This window comes from Heptranchias perlo, chromosome 12 (genome assembly GCF_035084215.1).
Source record: "Heptranchias perlo isolate sHepPer1 chromosome 12, sHepPer1.hap1, whole genome shotgun sequence".
Lineage (NCBI taxonomy): Eukaryota > Metazoa > Chordata > Chondrichthyes > Hexanchiformes > Hexanchidae > Heptranchias > Heptranchias perlo.
In genome coordinates this window covers 34613397-34635436 of record NC_090336.1, presented here as the reverse complement: position 1 = coordinate 34635436, position 22040 = coordinate 34613397, and the positions used below count along the sequence as shown (strand labels likewise).

Genomic DNA, 22040 nt, shown 5'->3' with positions numbered 1-22040 from the left:
GGAAAGCCTGCTAGAAAGCCTGCGCACAATGTCAAGGGGCATGGAGGAGTCCAGCTTGGCATGGGTCTTTGCGCAGAGCTTGGAGACCATCCTTTCCCACATGGAATGGCTGCTCCACCTCCATCAGCACACCGAAGGAACCCACCATGATGCAGCGTCTGATGACCGATGTCTCAGCTTCCATTGCAGCACAAACAGATGCCATCAGAGGCCTGTATGCTGCATTTGGAGCTCAGACTGCTGCTTTGGAAGCTCAGACTGCTGCTATTGTGGCTCTGGGTTCCACTGTGGAACGGGGCTTCCAGGTCATCACAGCACTTCAGCAATCCGTTCTCCAGCCGATCACCAGGATTGCTGAGGCGCCGCCCTGGGAGAGTGGCCATGGCAGTCGAACTTGCTGTCCTCCCTCAGGATGACAGCATTCCTGCTCCCACCCCTGCCACTCCACCAGTGCCCTTGCTGGTGCCTGTCAGCCAACCAGGCCAGACTACTGCAGCCCATGTCGAGATGGTGCAATCTGAAGCCTGGCCGTCCCAGCCCAGAGCTGCTCGAGGTCGTCCTCCATGGCCATCTGCGCGCTCCTCCATTGAAGGCCAGCAGCCTTCCACCTCCCATGCTCCAGCCACTAGGGATGCACCTCGTAGGAGCACTCGGAAAGGCAAAGGCACACGAACAACAGGCACTAAGGGAATGCACAATGGTGAATAGTGTAATGTTGTATACATGATTTCATGTGTTGGTTTATAAATTTGTATTTAAAGTTGCATTTGGTGGAGGTTTTTATTTATGTGATGAGCTGTGGGAGGCAGCAACGTGTAATCATAAGGAGGATGATTTGATGGTCACGTGGGAGAGGAAAGGTGAGGAGTGTAGGACTGTTGGTGACTTGGGAGGTGTCGTTGAGGTTAGTGATATCGCTCATGAATAAGGTGAGCACGCAGAGCCCTGGGAGACGGGGCCTGTGCACCTTGTTGCCTCCTTCCCTATTCCTCCACTTCCTCCTATGTCTCTTCCTCCTCCTTCGCCTCTTCCTCTGCCTCTGGCTCTGGCTCAGGGTCTTGCCAGATAGTCGGTGGCAAGAGCTGTCCTCTCATAGGGGCAAGGTTGTGCAGCTTGAAGCATACAATGAAGAATCTTGACACCCGCTCAACTGAGTACGGCAGGGCTCCTCCAGAACAGCCTAGGCAGTGGAAACGTTGCTTGAGGACGTCTATGGTGTGCTCGATGAAGTTTCGTGTGGCCGCATGGCTCTCATAGTAGGCCTGTGTAGATAGACGTGTGCGTGCATTCCTGACCGGAGTCATGAGCCACCTCATGAGGGGATAGCCCTTGTCACCGTGCCGGTTGAAAGACAGGTGGGACATTGGACTGCTGCATAATGAAGGCGTCATGACTGCTGCCAGGGTAGCGGACATTGACCTGTATGTGGTCACAGGCCAGGTACACATTGAGGGAGTGGAACCCCTTTCTGTTCATGACGATGGCCGAGTTGAGATGTGGAGCACACATGGCAATATGCGTGCAGTCATTGGCACCCTGCACCATGGGGAAGCCTGCAATGCGAGCAAACCCTCATGCTTACTCATTCTGCTTCTCTCTGCCAAACGGGAACATTATGAATCTGTTGCACAGCTCGTACAGTGTCTCAGTGACCTTCCTTATACAGCAGTGCACTGCAAACTGCGAGATGTTGCACATATCGCCAGCAGCAGCCTGAAAGGATCTGGAGCCGTAAAAGTTCAGCACCATGGTTACCTTCACAGCCACAGGCAATGCTGTCCTGCTCAGAGGCTGCAGCAGCTGACATATCTCCGTCCCGACCTCTTTCATGAACCACAGCCATCAGATGCACTGATATTCGCTCAGGTTGAGGTAAGGGAATTGGTTCCTGAAGGCCCTCATTGGATATGGCCTCCTGCTCAGTGCCCTGCGCCTCTTCCTCCTCCCTGCTCTCCTCGCAGCTTGACCTGCCCTGCGTGGCTTCTCTGCATGATCCCAGTTGTGTTCAGTGCCCAGCGGGAGCCCAACAGGCCACCCATGGTTGGCAGAAACCTTGTTCAGCACACTGTTGTAAATGCCACCAACAGTAATGAAGGACCTGCCAGACCACTCTCTATATAATATTGCAACTTTCTCCAAGTGTAGGAAGCTTCAACAAATACGTACATTTGAACCAGCAGCCAGAAGCAATAATCCAGCAACTACCCTGCAATACCTGGATGATCCCTTTAAATACCGCTGGTGGGGGGTCCTCCAGACCATCTACGACCTGTTCAGCTGTGCGTGGTAAGACAATAGGTTGGCTGGAGCTTTGAGTTCCAAAATCGTATCTGTCCCTTTAAATCAGCGTTGCACACTGATCTAACACATATTCTCCTTACTTTACATGCTGCAGGCATTTGTTACCTGTGTGTGCGTGAATGCCTTTACCAAGATGGCGTCCAACGCACATCACGCTAGAAGTGTGCGTATGCATTCCAAATGCCATTTTGGGTCCTTAGGAGGTCAAATAGCGCCTACAAAATGGGCATTACACGACCCAATTTATAGCCCAAAGTCTTTCCTCTAAATTTCCCCTGTGTCATCCACCATTCTCCACGTGTGAGAGTGCATGGATAGTCTCCAAACTTTTGCTAAATGCATTCTGTAACCACCCATTAGCTGGTACGTGAGAACTCTACAGGATGATATATCAGTTAGACCTACTATGGTCAGAAACTTGTGGTGCAGAGAATGGACCATTAAGATCAGATTATATGTGACCAATGAGGGTAACTGAGTTTGAACATATGATGTAAGTCAAGTTATCAATCCAGTGCTGTACTGCTAACATTTCCTGGTGGCTTGCATCAGTTGGTTGCTTTGAATTGAAACTGATAATGATTCTCGTAAGGCATTAATAAAACATACAAGTTTAAAACTAACTTAACAAATATTTCACTGACAATTCAGCCAAGCAGAAAGCCCAAGTGTGCCTGAGACTCAGTGTTATTTTAAAAGACCACAGAATGTTTAAAAACTGGATAGCTTGAATGTCTGTATTGTGACCATGAACACATATGAGAGTGCTTAGGTTACTTTTCTTTATTGCTGATTGAGATGATGTGGGCAGGCTGTTGCAGGTTGTGAGGATATAGATCCCATACTGGCGACACTAAGCATACTGAGGTTAGTAGCTAAACTGCTAACATTTTAACCACCTGTGCAATACAAGTATGAGTGCTGTCTCAATAGTGCCTATTTGAACTCCACAGTTTCAAAGAAACCACTGCTCAAAAGAATAATTGCCACGACCATATCCATATAGATGCTTATATATATTGTAAATCATCAAAGTAGCTGCATTTCTTTTATTGACTGTGTGGTGGAGAAATAACTCAAAAATACCCCAGAAAAGAGGTTCATCTAAAAGAGGGAGGCTCTGAATAAAAGTTTTGAATCTCTCAAAAGTTGTTTGTGCATATGCACAGATGCATGCATAACCTTTCGAGCACTTGTACAAGTGTGTGAAAATCCAGTGATCATGGGCTGTGTCGACCTCTCGCTGGCTCAGCCTGCCATCTGGTGCAATGTAAGCCATCGTAAACTTGTGAGGAAAGCTTGCTGCAATGTATGTGAGGGCCCAAAAATTAAATAGTGTCTACGGATGGGCAAAAAAAAATGTTTGAATGCAAAGGCTTGTGCAGATTTGAAGAAAGGTACCCTGATGGACTAGCAGTTAGAAAAGAGGGTTGTAAAGCAGATCCTGGATCTATGTAATGAGCAGCCAGTTAGACACGCTGGGACTGAGAGACTACAAAATGCAAAATTGCAGATGCAAAATGTAAAATTTACTTACTTTGGAAATGGCAGAAACAAAATGGTTGGCAAACATGAGCTGCTCACCATGGCACTAGCAGTGATGGGGGATACCTGAATAACAGATGTTACAACATTACTTGTTAAAGTAATCGAAGCAGACTTTATCTCTAGGCATACTAGGTGTCACAATGTATCATTAATTTGTGAAAATGGAAAGTAGGCATAACAAACAGGAAATCTAAAAAAAAATTGGTTATTTACCAATCAATCTCCCATGGCATTACATACAGATGGCCAAGATCGACTATAGTATTCAGGTGAAGCTGGGCGAGAGAACGGGGGATAATTCAGACCAGGATGCATAGACGTTATTCAGTCCCTATTTTAAAATGCATTCTGTTCTTATTTTTTAGAAATTACTTTGATTTTATATTATTGTTTATAGTTAAATAGCAAAACTTACCCCAATTTGTAAGCAGAGAAGTAGAGTTGGATGGAGCAGAGGAGTTTCCCTGCAGTACAGACTGAGGAGCTGGGAGATACAAAACGGAGGAGCTACAGCATCGGTGCTATCAATAGGGTGTTATTGCAGCATGATGTGTACATGGTTTACATTATAAATGTGGAATTTATCAGAATTCATACAAAAGATGCAAAAATGTGACAACAGGAAATAAGGCTTTGTTGTCAGAAATTGCACACTGACTTCTACAAGGCACTAGTATGACCACAAGGATATCCAAGCATTGGAGGTAGTGCCAAAAGAACAATTAAACTGATACATAGCTTAAGGAGGGTTTGAATAACTTGGGATTGGGGAATGTTGTGTGGTACCAGGGTACCTAAAGAGAGTGGTAGAAAGAAATGATTTGAGAAATGGTGACAATTTTCTTTTTTTAAAAGAATGTTAGCATTAGAAACACAAATGAATGTACGTTCTCGAAACAAAAGGAACAGCTGCAATGACTGTGGTCTGTTTGACACAGTTTTCAGAAGGATGAGCCTTGTACTCCAGCACAACACTTCATAAAAAACACTAGCAGATCTCCAGAGGTATTACGCGGTGAGTTGGAGAGAGATGGTGATTTCTAGGGTGGAGGAAAAGTACACATGGCCAACAAAAGGATTTGGAAAGAAATTTGTGAGAGATGTGCTGAGAAATAATTTTTTTCACCTATATGAATTCAAATTTCCCAGGAACCATTTTTATATGACAATCACTTCACTTGTATGAAAACGTGCACTAGATGCAGCACTATATATATTATATTATGCTGCATCTCGCATGAGTTTGTCACATGTGAAGTGACCGTCACACAAAAAAAGACCCTGATAGATATATCGTGACAAAAATGGATTTTTGCTTGTGTTGGATTTTTAACTTGCAATTTGTAGTTTTAGAAACAGCATGTAAGGGGTTAACCCTAAAAGTCACACAAAGTACTTACAAACAGAAATGTTATCAGCTCAGAGTCCAGACAGACTGGCTGCAAAGGGTTCACAAGGTGCAAGTTTTTAAAGCAAGCACAGTGGATTGTCTAAAGTGTGGATTGTAATTCACTAAAGCCATCATATTCAATCACAAATATCCTGGCCATTGTCAAAGGGTGGCTATCCATTCAACATTGATGAATGACTGTTGATCTAATGGAATTAGGAGGGATGCATTTATCTACTGCCTTTTGTTTCATTATAACTTAAAAGGGGTTTGGATCATTTTTCTGCGGTTAAGATTGTTTGTAATGATGTTTAAAAGCCAATTTGGCACAGATTAAAGAATCAGGTCCAGTCTGGAGAAGTGTTTGATAGCTGTCTCTGAAACCTTTGAGATGGGTACAGGATTATTGATTGTAGTCTTCTTTGATGGATAGCCAGAATTCTCTATCAGGATATTATATTGGGCTCCACATGAGTAGTCTGCCAATTCCTGGATCATGGTCAGGTACCTGATAATGGGAGTTTTTGCTGGGAAAGGCATGGGTGCTTAGGGTGTGAGTGGCAAAAGGTACCAGGAGTGAACGTTGCGGGGTGGGGGGGGGGGGGGGGGGGGCGAAGGGGAGAGAAAGGGAATGGTGTGGTTACTCAGGGTGGAGAGTGAGAGGAATCAGGAGAAAACAGTGAGCAGGGAAAGGGAATGTGGGAGATGCAATAGGAGGTACAAGAGAGTGGCAATGGGGGAAGGCACAGGCACATGACAAGAGACAATGGGAGGCAATGCATGGATACTCAGGGCTGTGGGGGTGGGTGGGTTGGAGGGAGGGGTAAGTTATTGAAAGAGAGTGAAGACTGGAAGCCTTCAATTCCCCTCCTCTCCCTTCCCCCAGAAAGTTTTAAAAAAGAATGGCTTCCCCTGAACTTTGCTTGGGTGGCTTCTGTTCTTCAGAACTGATCAATGCTGTGACCATAGTATAAGTGCCATCTATAATAATAGATGCTTCCCCAAAGTTGTGGGGAAGCTGCTCAGGTAATCCCATCCCCATATTGTAAAATTACATCCTAAATGGATCATGGAAAACCATACGATGTGACAGACAAAGATTTTCAAAGGGCTTTAAATAAAATTGTCATGAAAGGCTTCTGTTATATTTTTGTTTTTTTATTCTAGATAGTTTTAGTTTCCATGATTAACTAATCTTGGAGTGAGCCCCAGTTCCCTATGCACTTATATCCCAGCTATTGGTTTTACGGTGTGATCTCATGTGTCTTTATAAGATAGCAGAACAATGCTACAGTAGACTTTGACTTATGCTTTAACACCAAATAAATTTATTAAACAGTAAAAGAACAAGCAAATAGTAGAAATAACACGTGCTTATTTTAAAAGTAGCTACTAACTTAGCCAGTTCCACAGGCTGTGGAAAGCTATAAATAGTTCACGACTGCTGCACAAAATTACGACTTAAACAATATTCATATGTAGGCATTCCTATCTTTTTCTCACTATTTATTAAAAGTATCTGGCTTGACTATCTCTCTTGGACGGTAGCGAACAAATTTTCTGATTTGAGAAAGACGGATTGACCAGGACCTAACAGATTTAAATATGGTTTGTTTAAATTTTTAAAAAACTGCCAATCAAAGATATTTGAGCAAATCCTACAAGGTGTTTATATTTGAAATGAATGGTCCTGGCCCCTCCCTCAGACACCAGGCACAGACAAACGGACTAATATCTGTAACAGCTATATTAATTTCAGCTGGGACATAATTTCTGTGAAACTATTTTTAACTCGTTTAGTTCTGTGATAGAATTAAAGAGGCCAACACCATACTAAATCTCAGACAAAAAATGATTCATTTTTATCACAGTGGCATTGGCTAAAACTGGTGAGGGGATCATTTAAAACATGTTAGAAAAAAACATTTTCACACAGAGTGATCAACATTTGGAATGGTTTTCCAGGTAGGGAAGTGGAGCAAAAAAAAACCTTCAAATTCATTCAAGACACAGTTAGATGACTTGATTGGAGGGGGAGGGGTGAGCTAAGATGGGGTGAATGGCCTCTCTTATTTACCTTCAATTTGCTGAATTTTCTCTCCAATTCTCCCACAACAACATTGCAGTTTCATAGAATACTATTCAATCTCCTGTGGCATTTGTTGGGTATTTCTGCCAATGATCAACCTGACTCCAATATGGTACAATGGTGCTTTATTAAGTTTTCACACAAGAACCAACGCACGTGATGCTGGGGCAGTAGTTTACAGTACTGAGCAAAAGATCATATCACCTGTTCCGCACTGAGTAGAGTTGTGTCTGCCTCAGGAGTCTAGGAGAAAGCGCTTTCCATCCTGCCTTGGGTACCTTCGTCGATTCACCTGTTTTCTGCCCCACTGGGGGTGACCTCTTGGACTCCTTGTCCTCAGTCCTGCTCCGCCTGGAGATACCTCTATTGATCTGGATCGTTTGTTGAATAGCTGTTTGGTTGGTCTCTAAAGTCAGCAGTCGTTACTCTTGCCAAGTCTCTATAACCTGGCTCTCGTACGGGGTCTCTCTTTTATGCCAATTTTGAGGGTGTTGACGGGCTATTACTGACACAGGTGATTGACCCTATGGGGACCTTTCCAAAAGGCGTGGTGGCCAATTGAGCGTCGAGTATCTTTCAGACAAAGGATGAAGAGTCGGCCTACTCCTAATCTCTTTCTTTGATGGACAGGGGATGATGGAGTAGCCCCCCCCCCCCTTGAATTGACCAATCACCAGTTACCACCATTCCCACGGGACAGGCCCATCATCTTATCCTGTTGCGTTTGTCTCAAGGCCACCCTCAGCAACTTCTAGGTCTAGCATCTTATACTCCTATCTGTGTCCCAGGCTTGGAACTCTAAGACTCCATTGTCTCATTTAGGTTCTTATCTCGTGGACAAGACTGAGTAACTTGTTGATGTATCCATGGTTACTGCTTATGTGCTGCTGTGCTGGCAATTTCATATTTTTATTAGTTTTATTAAAGGATTTTTAAGGGTTTTGTAAAGCGTGACTGATTCTAAGTTATATGGTTGATTCTTAATTAGTACTGAAGAGAGAAATGTGCTCATATAAGGATAGCAAAAGGTACACATCACTAATACAGATGGTACGATGAGTCAAGGTACATGTGTGATTACAGCAGTACATTGGTTAACAATCATCAGACTTATGTTTGATTAATACAAAAGGTGAATTACACAAACTACATATTCAATACAGACTCAACAGGTGATGGTATAATCTTACACATTGTACATGGGGAGAGGGGGTGGGATTAAGACCAAGTCCAGCATTCAAGTCAAGCAGGTTAGAAAACGGTGGTATAACTGGATCAAAGGTGGGGGAGGTGAGCAAGGGAGAGGCAGGGAGAGGGGAATAGGTTGACGTGGATGGGAGGGGGACTCTGGGGAGGGAGACTGGGGATGGGGTTTGGAGGAAACGGAACAACAAAACACAATGGGGTGCGTACCACTTGTCCAGAGCCCATTTTTTCACAGTGGTGGTGGTGGGGGGGTGGAACAGGTGGAGATGGAGGAAAAGGAAGGAAGAGGGAGGTGGACAGGGAGAGGGACGGGGGTTGGAGGAGATGCAGCAACAGTGCATGGGAAAGTGTTGAGTGGCACTGGGCTAGGGCCAGTGCCAATTTTCCTTTCAGTGGGGTTGCACATTTTTCTTATTGCGGGGGGGCATTACAGAGGGCAGGTTTTTAGCTCACAGTGGGGGTGCTGTTGAGTTGCTTCTAGGTGAGAAGCTGGAAGGGGGGGGGTGTCGTGATTTATGCTCACTGGGGGCAGTAATCTCTGCTCAGTATTGGTGGGGGGGTCGTTAATGTGTGAATAACTCAGGTTGTTTTCTATTTGTCGCTGGTTACAAAACAGCAATGTCAGTGCCTGTGAGCAAGTTTTCTGGTTGCCATCTTAGCTGAGAAATGAATACATTTCATCTAAATTGGGAGATGACATTTTCTTCCAGTAATAATTTTGTCTGCACCCTAAAAACTGTTCTTTATTCTTTTGATCTTCTTGTAGTTCAATGGCTTTATCATTGATAATGAATAACAATGAGGCTCTCAAAATACTCTTGATGTTTAGAGTAAAATGGTTTCAGATTCAAGTAGTTAAAACATAATGGAAATCAATCCAACATAACTGCTGAACATTTTAGCAACCATTTCTGAGAGCCTTTCTTGCTAGCTTTCTCCAGAAATTTGACTGGATAAAACTGGTTGAAAATTGGTCATACCTTTCAGCTGTAATAAAAATGTATGAACCAGCAGGAGCCACTTTACATCTCACATACAATTTCACACAACATTATTCACATCATCAAGAATCGTTCACAAATCACAAAGCAGCTCATAATGATTGCGAGGGCTAGAATATGTCAAAAACTAAGCAGCCATCCACAGCAGTCATTTTCTTCACAAACACAAAGAGTACTCTCTGCTTATACCCTCCCTAAATATAATAGAAGAAATAATGGGAATTGATAATTTTTGGATATATAAAAGTGCACATGAAGCATTTACACCTGTCTCTTCCATAGTACTGTTTGTACTCTTGTGAAACTGATGACAATTATGAATGGCTCCTAATCTCAGCTCTATTTGGCATACAGCTCATGTGCAAGCAGCACCCACAGTGAGACAATGAATGCCAAGGTCTGCTGCCAAGGTATTAACATAGATATTCGTAGCTACCGTGTTTTCAGGAATAATATGGATATCAAAAGATGGAACTGAACTATGGTTATATTCATGAGTTACTTAGATATAACTGACACCCTTTGAATCCTAATGTTGAGAGCTGAGTTATAACATGGCTGCATCAGTAACAATGGGAGTGGGGGGAAGGAACCTTCAACTTGAGTGACTGTTACACCTCCAAAAAATGAACACTAAGGGACTGAACGTCAGGTCACGATCTTGCATGCCTATTTTGCGCACAGAATTTGCCTGTCACTACTTTGATTTGGGGCTTCTTTTAGGTGTCCAGGTGCCTGAAAGTGTAACTCTCTTAGTCGATATTTAAGAGGTGCAGGCCATGAGGAACTGACATTGGGCTCTGTCCATGGACAAAGTATCCAATTACCAGTGTGATTTGTGCTAACATCTCGCCCATCAAATTTAAATGAGGCACAAACCACATTGTCCCGCCTACTGCACCAATTTTGGGCGCAAGTTGAAAGTCTCCCCCAATATGTTTGAATGTGTGATATTGAGTCTCTGAGTGTGTGAGCAAATACTGGAAGTGAATGGTGAACGTAGAAACAAATGAATCCTGTAGATGGTGTAGTTACTCTCAGTGATGTTGTTCTTAATGGTATATTGGCAGTCAGTACTTCCCCCAGTGGTTTAGTGGGTCAGTGCCATTCATAATTACAAGTAGCATGAGCACCCTTGGACCAGGGAGAGGAAAACTAAACCAAGGCTTTTGCTTCTCATTGCTATTCAAAGACGCTTGGAAAGTACTTAATGAATGAACATCGGGTGAGGACAGAATCGGACCCCAGTCAAAAAAACTGCTGACATACATTTTCCAGGCTGACATGAAAAACGACTACTTGGTCGGGCATAAGTTAGTGTTTCCAGAGAGTAGGGAGGAAATGAGGGGGAAAAATAAATTTGTAGGCAAGATGAACTTTTGTATATTTAAGAATTCTGGATAGTCAGTGAAAATACAGTGAAGCATATGATCTGGAGTTGGTTTGGTGCCAGTAAGTGCACAAGTATCACATGAATAATTGTGGAAGACTTTAATCATAAACCCATGCATGCTGTTAAATTGTTCCTGACCATTCATTGTTTTCTGTCATAAATTCCTTTGTTCTCCTTGCTTTATTCTGAAAAAGTACCAAGGTTGAAGTTCGAAAAGCTTGAAGTACATTAGTGATGAACCTGTTGCCAATGAAAAACAATGGCCTTGAGATGTCAGAAGGGATTATGTCATAATGGATGTCTGATGTGGGAGTTGCAAAATTAAAGAAATAATTTAGAATTCTAACACAGATACATGTATTACTCACCCAGATCCAATATAAATGGCCAATTGCCTTCCAACATGACCAAGCACAGCTCTTTAATAGCTGAAAATTAATCAAATAGGAGATTCATTTTTAATGCAACTGAAATATATTTGAAAATCAAAGTAAGGATAGTCAAGTAGGTAGGCAAAGTCTGAAAGAATATTTAAATTAAACTTGATTGGAGATCCTGTCTTTTGAAAGGTATTATGCTGCCAGAGCGAACAGCAATTTCTTTGGAATGATTTTGTGTGTTCAGAAACAGAATCGTTTTGAACATCACTTATGGCTGTTTCAGAAACCACATCTTGGATGCTGCACGTTCAGAATTTCCATCAGGCTTATAACAGTAAATCATGATGTCCTGATTAGGATTCCTGCATTTTTCAGAGACCTTGAGAAGACAATTTCTTGTACCTTGGCTGACACCAAAGTTTATCATAATAGGTCTGTTCTTCAACCTTGAAAGTTGGTGCTTAAGAAATGCTTAAAAATGAATCCAAACCCTGCTTAACATGTTTTCAAGATTATTTTATGTAAAAAGTTTAACAAAGTGGTGCCTCCAATTTTGTGCAAGGATTATATTGTCAACCTGTCTGCCTTTACGTAAAGCTAAGCTATTTTTATGCCCATTTGAGGAAAACTGCAGGAGTCAGCAATTACCAGAACTTCTATTCAGTTTCAGAGTCCATAGTAATGTAATTTCATAACCAGCTGCATTTCCAAATTAACTAACCAAGAACTACTTATTTTGTTTGAATTTTATAACATTTTACTCAGCTAACTCATTCTTTCTCAAGACGTTAAAACTGTAGAAATCTTTATTTGCCTCATTCTTCCTCTTCTCCTTTTAAAACCCATCTAATCAATATTTTCTGATTTGCATCACCTCTTTTTCTCCTTTCGATTTTGGTGATATCCCACAATACAGACCTTCACTTTGGCTACTCAAAAAAAATGTACAATTGCATAAAGTTCTTTTTTTTAATAAAAGGAACTAATGGTTGCCATCAAAGTTTTTTTTAGTTTGTATACTACAAGAAATTATGCAAAGATGCTGCTTTAAACAAAGTAATATTGGGATTATTTATATAAATGCGGCAAGGTTGATGCCAAGAGTCCCACTGCACATTAAATGTATTACCAGTTAATCAAATTATTTTCCAATCATCTTAGATGATACACTGAATAATAATCATTAAAAAAATGCAACATCAGGTATCGGAGTCTGTGAAAATGTTCTTCAGAATCAATACTGCAGTTAGAGGAGATTACTTCTAAACCATTTGTACAGATTCTGAAGAACCTGTGTTGCACATTGTCACCAACCTGGCTAGCAATTTTATCTATTAAATATATATTTTAACTTTGAAATTGAGGAAATAATTTCAATTTATTATAAAGAACTTTCAAAACAAAAAGCAATCTCAAAAATACAATGCTATAAGTTAACATTTGAATGTGTTTCGCAGACCAAACATCTTCCCTCATTTTGCCATTTATTTTGGGAAAATCCAGACTCTAAAAGCATCCCAAACTTTGCACACTTACAATCTGACCAACTGTAGAGACGAGTCATTTAGTCAAACTGAATTTATTTCTCAGGTGAAGATTGAAAGTCATTCCGACCCATTGAGTCATTTTGACTGACTCATGCTCCTCTCTTTGTTTTTGCTCTGGAGGAGTGTGCTCAGCAATAAGGGAAAGAATCAAACAGCAACTGAATATATCTGTCCTGAATTGGTAACAGATAAAGAATGATGGTTGATCTTGTTCTGTTGGCGGGGGGGGGGGAACATATGTTTGTAACCTCCATGCAAAGCAAACATTTCACACTTTTAATGTCTTTGATTAGACAAGGAAGCACAAGATTGTGTTGTAGAAGTGGAAAGACTTGCTTTGAACAGTGTTAGTGTACCTAAGGAAAAGAGCATTAAAAAAGCTTTCTCCTCAGAGGCAGACCAGTGATGGCAGTTGAACTCATGTTGGGAAAGGAGAAACAATATTTCTTCCCTGAATGTGAATCTATACTGTTTGTAAAAAAAAGAAATAATTTTACATTTGACTTTTTTGGGCAATTTTAAGATTTAAAAAAAAATTATCCAAATCTGTGTGACTACAGTATTATATAAATAACATTTCATGCCCTTTTCTAAGCAACTGTTCTAGCCATGTTTATGTATGAATTACTGATTCCATAACAACTATTGCTGGGAACAGTTCATCTCTGCAGCCTACTAATTCATAAATATGTGCCAATTTGTTTTATGTCCAGCATAATTTTGATGATGTAATCTCTAGAAGTGTTTGATCCTATGAATCTATAAACAAAATGCTCTGAATTATTCAGGTTGGATAGTTTGCTGTGTTATATTCATACCCACTATGCCATTCATTCTGTGGATCATGATGTGGAGATGCCGGTGATGGACTGGGGTTGACAATTGTAAACAATTTTACAACACCAAGTTATAGTCCAGCAATTTTATTTTAAATTCACAAGCTTTATTCTATGTAAGAGATGGCAAAGGATCTACACCTGAAACGTTAGGTGTCAGCCTTGGCTCAGTGGTAGCACTCTTGCCTCTGAGTCAGAAGGTTGTGGGTTGAAGTCCCACTCCAGAGGCTTGAGTACAAATTCCAGGCCGACATTCGAATGCAGTACTGAGGGAACTCTGCACAGTCAGAGGTGCCATCTTTCATCTGAGACTAAATCGTCTGCCTTCTCAGGTGGACGTAAAAGATCCTACGGCACTGTTCGAAGAAGAGGAGGGCAGTTCTCTCAATGTTCTGGCCAATATTTATCCCTCAACCAACGTCACTAAAACATCATTATCACATTGCTGTTTGTGGAATCTTGCTGCTGCGTTTCATTACAACAGTGATTACACTTCAAAAGTACTTAATTGGCTGTAAAGCACTTTGGGATGTCCTGAGACCGTGAAAGGCGCTATATAAATGCAAGTCTTCTTTTTCCTTTTTTTAATCTTTCTCTCCACAGATGCTGATTGACCTGCTGAGTGTTTCCAGCATTTTCTGTTTTTATTTCTAATAAGAAATGGCTTGTGTTCTTGTGTTATTACTATTCCCCAATTTGAATATTCTTCCTCTAGATCAAGGGTATCCAAAGTGTGGCCCTTGGACCACATATGGCCCTCAAGCCCTGGCAAACTGCCTTTGGAGCCTTAGACTTATTTGTATGTATTTATATTTTCTCTTTTTTGTCCTTGTGGGTCTGGAGGTTTAAAAAGAATTATTTCCTCCAGTGGATAAACCTTAATCAGAACGTTAGGATCAGTTCATATCATTAATTTGAAATACACACAAACAGGAACATAAACTTTATGCATGGTCTGCGAGGCTCCATGATACACACCTATACATCTCACAGATACAAAAGATTGGATATCCCTGTATTACCGATCATTCTCTGGCCAATAAGGCAAGAGAATGATCGATAGTTCCTCCAAGACTTGTCAATCTGACCACAAAGAACTGCACTGGAGGAACCCTGTGTGACTTAGCCGTAATGTTCTTCCTTACATCCTTATGGAAAAGCATTTGCCTTTCGCAGGGAGCCTCGTCCTGATGAAATAGCCAAGACTAGATACCTTGCTGTGTTTTATCCCCTTCTATTGTGTTATCAATGCTACTAAACAATGGTTTGTGTACTTTATGCTAGCGCAGTTATCCAATAAAGTACAGTAGAAAATATACATGACATAGAAATACAAGAAGAAGCAAGTAATATGTTATGCTTTGGCATTGTTTCAAAATGATTTGGGAATATCGCCAAACAGCATAGAGTCAACCACTACAACTTTTTTTTTGTGTTTTTTAACAGTTACTAGTGGATCTCCTATAGTGTTGCTCATGGTAAGTCTCAGGTTACGCTCTGTGCATACCTGTATAGATTGTGATGTGGAGATGCCGGTGATGGACTGGGGTTGACAATTGTAAACAATTTTACAACACCAAGTTATAGTCCAGCAATTTTATTTGAAATTCACAAGCTTTCGGAGGCTTCCTCCTTCCTCAGGTGAATGTGGAAATGAAATCCTCGAACCCTTCGCATTTATAAATCACAGAACAATACTTGGTGATTACAGACAGTGTTTTCAACTGCCCGTTGCCAAGGCAATCAGTGTGCAGACAGACAGGTGTTACCTACAGATCCCCCGAATATACAAACCACCAAAAAAAAAGAGAGGCAGAAACATCGAAAAGACAGCAAATGACCCGTTGTATTAAAAACAGATAACATTTGTTCGCTGGTGGGGTAACGTGTAGCGTGACATGAACCCAAGATCCCGGTTGAGGCCGTCCTCATGGGTGCGGAACTTGGCTATCAATTTCTGCTCGATGATTTTGCGTTGTCGTGTGTCTCGAAGGCCGCCTTGGTTCTGTGATTTATAAATGCGAAGGGTTCGAGGATTTCATTTCCACATTCACCTGAGGAAGGAGGAAGCCTCCGAAAGCTTGTGAATTTCAAATAAAATTGTTGGACTATAACTTGGTGTTGTAAAATTGTTTACAATTGTATAGATTGTCTTTGTGTTGGTATTAGTATCTGTATTCTCTCATGGTTTTCTCTTGTTGTTTTCTGTTGTCTTATAGTTGCCTTTCTGTGCTGTTTGTTTGTGTTTTTGTCTTTTGCGTTCTTGTAGTTGGGGGTTGATATGTGGCCAGGATTCAAGGTGGCAACAGAATACAACGTAAAGATGGTGGTACTGTAATTCCTAACCTCACATTTATGAGGATATATTGGCCTTGGAGGGGTTGCAGCGGATATTCACCGGAATGATACCGGGGCTAAAAGGATTAAATTATGAGGGCAGGTTGCATAGACTAGGTTTGTATTCCCTTGAGTATAGAAGATTAAGTGGTGATCTAATTGAGGTGTTTAAGATGATTAAAGGATTTAATAGGTTAGATAGAGAGAAACTATTTCCTCTGGTGGGAGAATCCAGAACAAGGAGGCATAACCTTAAAATTAGAGCTGTGCCATTCGGGGATTATGTCAGGTAGCATTTCTTCACACAAATGGTAGTGGAAATCTGGAACTATCTCCCCAAAAAGCTGTTGAGGCTAGGTCAATTGAAAATTTCAAAACTGAGATTGATAGATTTTTATTAGATAAGGATATTAAGGGTAATGGAACCAGGGCGGGTAATGGAGTTGAGATACCATGTTCAAAATGAATGGCGAAACAGGCTTGAGGGGCTGAATGGCCTACTCCTGTCCCTATGTTCCATTCAAAACTAAGAAAAATGATCCAATTGATATTGAGTTAACAACATATTACCCTGTGGTTTGTTGCAAGGTAAATGCATTTACAACAAAAATGCAAGCGGTGATAGATTAATTGCAAATTATCTTACATTAAGAGAAATGCAACAATTGCTCATAGTGCCTTGTTTATGACAACAAAAGAGATTGAAACCTAAATCATGTTCTTATTCTGGCTTTGATTACATTATGTGCATATAGGCAAATATGTGATTAAAGCTAGGGTTTTTCACCATAACAAAAGATCTCACAAGACAGATTTCATTATAACGCTGGGTATTTCATAATTCAATTTACTGTACAAACTTATCAATGTCAAAAATTGGGGAATAGATAAGAGAAAGTTTTATTATTTTAATAACATTTTAACTTTGTTTCTGAAATGATACACCTTTTTTGTTAAATAAACTATAGACAATTATTAGGAGTGATTACAAAATAAATAATTTAGATGATATGCATGTTTTAAGCTGCAACAAATGCTTCATGTCCTGTAGTCCTCAATAAGCACCAAATTAATTAATCACAACACTATTTCAGTGCTGAACAAAAAGCAGATACTGGAAATTGGAAACCAAAATTGAAAATGTGGGATGCATTCAACAGGTCAATATAAAGGATCTACACCTGAAATGTTAACTCATCTGTTCTCTCCACAGATGCTGCCTGACCTGCTGAGAGTTTCCAGCATTCTTTGCTTTTGTTTCAGTGCCCATACAGTTTGTTGCTCATCCATTTGGTGGAGCTCTTGGTTTACTCTAGGAAGCAGCAAAGAAAAAACTGCATAATCCATGCATATTAAGAACAAATTCAATTTGGTAAGAAAAATAACTTTTTTTTGCAGAATTACACAGTTGCTAACTAATCTTAGAATTGAGACTTTCTAAGTCACGTACTGTTAAATGAAATCATAGAATCATAGAACGAGGCCATTCGGCCCATCAAGCTCGCACCGGCTCTTTGTAAGAGCAATCCAGTCAGTCCCAGTTAGCCCTTTCCCCGTAGCCCTGCAAATTTTTTCCCTTCAAGTATTTATCCAATTCCTTTTTGAAAGCCACGATTGAATCTGCTTCCACCACCGTTTCAGGCAGCGCATTCCAGATCATAACTACTCGCTGCATAAAACATTTTTTCCTCATGTCGCCTTTCGTTCTTTTGCCAGTTACCTCAAATCTGTGTTCTCTGGTTCTCGACCCTTTTGCCAATGGGAACAGTTTCTCTTTATTTACTTTATCTAAACCCTTTCCTGCACCCTTTCTAAGGCCTTCACATCCTTCCTAAGGTGCGGTGCCCAGAATTGGACACAATACTCCAGTTGTGGTCAAACCAGTGATTTATAACTCCCTTGCTTTTGTACTCTATGCCTCTATTTATAAATGATGTGGAGATGCCGGTGATGGACTGGGGTTGACAATTGTAAACAATTTTACAACACCAAGTTATAGTCCAACAATTTTATTTGAAATTCACAAGCTTTCGGAGGCTTCCTCCTTCCTCAGGTGAATGTGGAAATGAAATCCTCGAACCCTTCGCATTTATAAATCACAGAACAATACCTGGTGATTACAGATAGTCTTTCCAACTGCCCGTTGCCAAGGCAATCACAATGTGCAGACAGAGAGGTGTTACCTACAAGGCCACCGAATATACAAACAACCAAAAAAAAACAGAGAGAGGCAGAAACATAGAAACATCCGGAAGGAAGAGAAAGACAGCAAATGACCCGTTATATTAAAAACAGATAACATTTGTTCGCTGGTGGGGTTACGTGTAGCATGACATGAACCCAAGATCCTGGTTGAGGCCGTCCTCATGGGTGCGGAACTTGGCTATCAATTTCTGCTCGACGATTTTGCGTTGTCGAGTGTCTTGAAGGCCGCCTTGGAGTACGCTTACCCGAAGGTCGGTGGCTGAATGTCCTTGACTGCTGAAGTGTTCCCCGACTGGGAGGGAACCCTCCTGTCTGGCGATTGTTGCGCGGTGTCCGTTCATCCGTTGTCGCAGCGTCTGCATGGGCTCGCCAATGTACCATGCTCTGGGGCATCCTTTCCTGCAACGTATGAGGTAGACAACGTTGGCCGAGTCACAGGAGTATGAACCATGCACCTGGTGGGTGGTGTCCTCTCGTGTGATGGTGGTATCTGTGTCGATGATCTGGCATGTCTTGCAGAGGTTACCGTGGCAGGGTTGTGTGGTGTCGTGGACGCTGTTCTCCTGAAAGCTGGGTAATTTGCTGCGAACGATGGTCTGTTTGAGGTTGGGTGGCTGTTTAAAGGCGAGTAGTGGAGGTGTGGGGATGGCCATAGCGAGGTGTTCGTCGTCATCGATGACATGTTGAAGGCTGCGGAGAACATGGCGTAGTTTCTCCGCTCCGGGGAAGTACTGGACGACGAAGGGTACTCTGTTGGTTGCGTCCCGTGTTAGTCTTCTGAGGAGGTCTATGCGATTTTTCGCTGTGGCCCGTCGGAACTGTCGATCGATGAGTCGAGCGTCATATCCCGTTCTTACTAGGGCGTCTTTCAGCGTCTGTAGGTGTCCATCGCGTTCCTCCTCGTCTGAGCAGACCCTGTGTATTCGCAGGGCCTGTCCATAGGGGATGGCCTCTTTGACGTGGTTAGGGTGGAAGCTGGAAAAGTGGAGCATCGTGAGGTTGTCCGTGGGCTTGCGGTAGAGTGAGGTGCTGAGGTGCCCGTCTTTGATGGAGATATTTATAAAACCCAGGATCCTGTATTCTTTTTTAACCATTTTCTCAACCTCTCCTGCCACCTTCAAAGATTTGTGCATGTATACCCTCAGGCCTCTTTGCTCCTGCACCCCCTTTAGATTTGTACCATTTAGTTTATATTGCCTCTCCTCAATCTTCCTGCCAAAATGTATCACTTCGCACTTCTCTGTATTAAATTTCATCTGCCATGTGTCCACCCATTCCACCAGCCTGTTTATGTCCTCTTGAAGTCTATTACTATCCTCCTCGCTATTTACTACACTTCCAAGTTTTGTGTCCTCTGCAAATTTTGAAATTTTGCCCTGTACACCCAAGTCCAAATCATTAATATATATCAAAAAAGGCAGTGGACCTAGTACTGACCCCTGGGGAACACCACTGTACACCATCCTCCAGTCCAAAAAGCAACCGTTCACCACTACTCTCTGTTTCCTGTCACTTAGCCAATTTTGTATCGAAGCTGCCAATGCCCCTTTTATTTCATGGGCTTCAATTTTGCTGACAAGCCTGTTATGTAGCACTTTATCAAAGGCATTTTTGAAAGTCCATACACACAATATCAACCACATTGCCCTCATTAACCCTCTCTGTTACCTCATCAAAAAACTCAATCATGTTAGTTAAACACAATTTGCCTTTAACAAGTTAATGCTGGCTTTCCTTCATTAATCCACATTTTCCAAGTGACTATTAATTTTGTCCCGGATTATCATTTCTAAAAGCTTCCCCACCACCTAGGATAAACTGACTGGCCTGTAGTTGCCGGGTTTATCCTTACACCCTTTTTTGTTCCGTTCCATTCGCAACCTCACACCACACGGACTGCAACGGTTCAAGAAGGCGGCTCACCGCCACCTTCTCAAGGGCAATTAGGGATGGGCAATAAATGCTGGCCTCGCCAGTGACGCCCACATCCCATGAACAAATTAAAAAAAAACTTTTTTAAACAAGGGTGTAACATTTGCAATTCTCCAGTCCTCTGGCACCATCCCCATATCTCAGGAGGATTGGAAAATTATGGCCAGCACCTCTGCAATTGCCATCCTTACTTCCCTCAGCAACCTAGGATGCATCCCATCCAGACCGGGTGACTTATCTACTTTAAGTACAGCCAGCCTTTCGAGTACCTCTTCTTTATCAATTTTGAGCCCATCCAGTATCTCAACTATCTGCTCTTTTATTGTGACTTTGGCAGCATCTTCTTCCTTGGTAAAGACAGATGCAAAGTTTCTTACCTCAGTCATGCTCTCTGCCTCCATGCATAGATCTCCTTTTTGGTCCCTAATCAGCCCCACCCCTCCTCTTACTACCCATTTACTATATGTACACTTATAGAAGACTTTTGGATTTCCCTTTTTTGTTAGCTGCCAGTCCGTCCCCATACTCTTTCTTTGCGCCTCTTATTTCCTTTTTCACTTCTCCTCTGTACTTTCTATATTCGGCCTGGTTCTCACTTGTATTATCAACCTGACATCTGTCATCCGCACCCTTTTTCTGCTTCATCTTACTATCTCTTTCATCAACCAGGGAGCTCTGGTTTTGGTTGCCCTACCTTTCCCCCTTGTGGGAATGTACCTAGACTGTACCCAAACCATCTCCTTTTTAAAGGCCACCCATTGTCCGATCACAGTTTTGCCTGCCAATATTTGATTCCAATTTACCCCGGCCAGATCCGTTCTCAACCCACTGAAATTGGCCCTCCTTCAATTAAATATTTTTATTCTAGATTGCTCCTTGTTCTTTTCCATAACTAATCTAAACCTTATGATACTATGATCACTGTTCGCTAAATGTTCCCCCACTGACACTTGCTCCACTTGACCCACCTCATTCCCCAGTACCAGATCCAGCAATGCCTCCTTCCTCGTTGGGCTGGAAACATACTGATCAAGAAAGTTTTCCTGAACACACATCAGAAATTCCTCCCCATCTTTGCCCTTTACACTATTACTATCCCAGTCTATATTAGGATAGTTGATGTCCCCCATAATCACTACTCTATAGTCCTTGCACCTCTCTGTAATTTCCCTGCAAATTTGCTCCTCTAGATCCTTCCCACTAATTGGTGGCCTATAGTATACCCCCAGTAGTGTAATGGCACCTCTATTGTTCCTTAATTCTAACCAAATAAATTCTGTCCTTGACCCCTCAAGGATATCCTCTCTCTCCAGCACTGCAATATTCGCCTTAATCAGTAGTGCCACCCCTCCTCCCTCCTTTTTTCCTTCCCTATCTTTCCTGAACACCTTGTATTCAGGAATATTTAGTACCCAATCCTAATCTTTTTTGGACCAGGTCTCCATTATCACCACGACATCATATTTCCATTTGGCTATTTGTACCTGCAGCTCACCAACCTTATTTACCACGCTTCGTGCGTTTACACACATGCACTCTAAACCTATCTTAGACCTTCTCATATTCCCTCTTAGTCTGATCCTACCTAATATTGCACTATTTCTACTCTAGTGCTATCTGTCTCTCCTAATCCTTTGTGCACCTCCATTCTCTTGCTGAATCCTGGTGCCCATCCCCCTGCCAAATTAGTTTAAACCCTCCCCCACAACACTAGTGAACCTCCCCATGAGGTCATCAGTCCCAGCTCTGTTGAGGTGCAACCCGTCCATCTTGAACAGGTCCCTCCTGCCCCAAAACTGGTCCCAATGCCCCAAGAATCTGAAGCTCTCCCTCCTGCACTATGTTTCAGTTAGCAGTTAGACAACTCATAAAGAC

At 41.9% G+C, this 22040-nt stretch overlaps 1 protein-coding gene across 1 annotated transcript in view; it reads left to right on the top strand.

The window, feature by feature from the left end:
* Positions 1–22040, top strand: part of stk33 (serine/threonine kinase 33) — a 231786-nt gene that overhangs the window by 25345 nt on the left and 184401 nt on the right. Inside the window, exon 3 of the mRNA XM_067993920.1 lies at positions 17242–17400. The gene's annotated coding sequence lies outside the window, so the exon portion shown is untranslated. The remainder of the gene's footprint in view (positions 1–17241; positions 17401–22040) is intronic.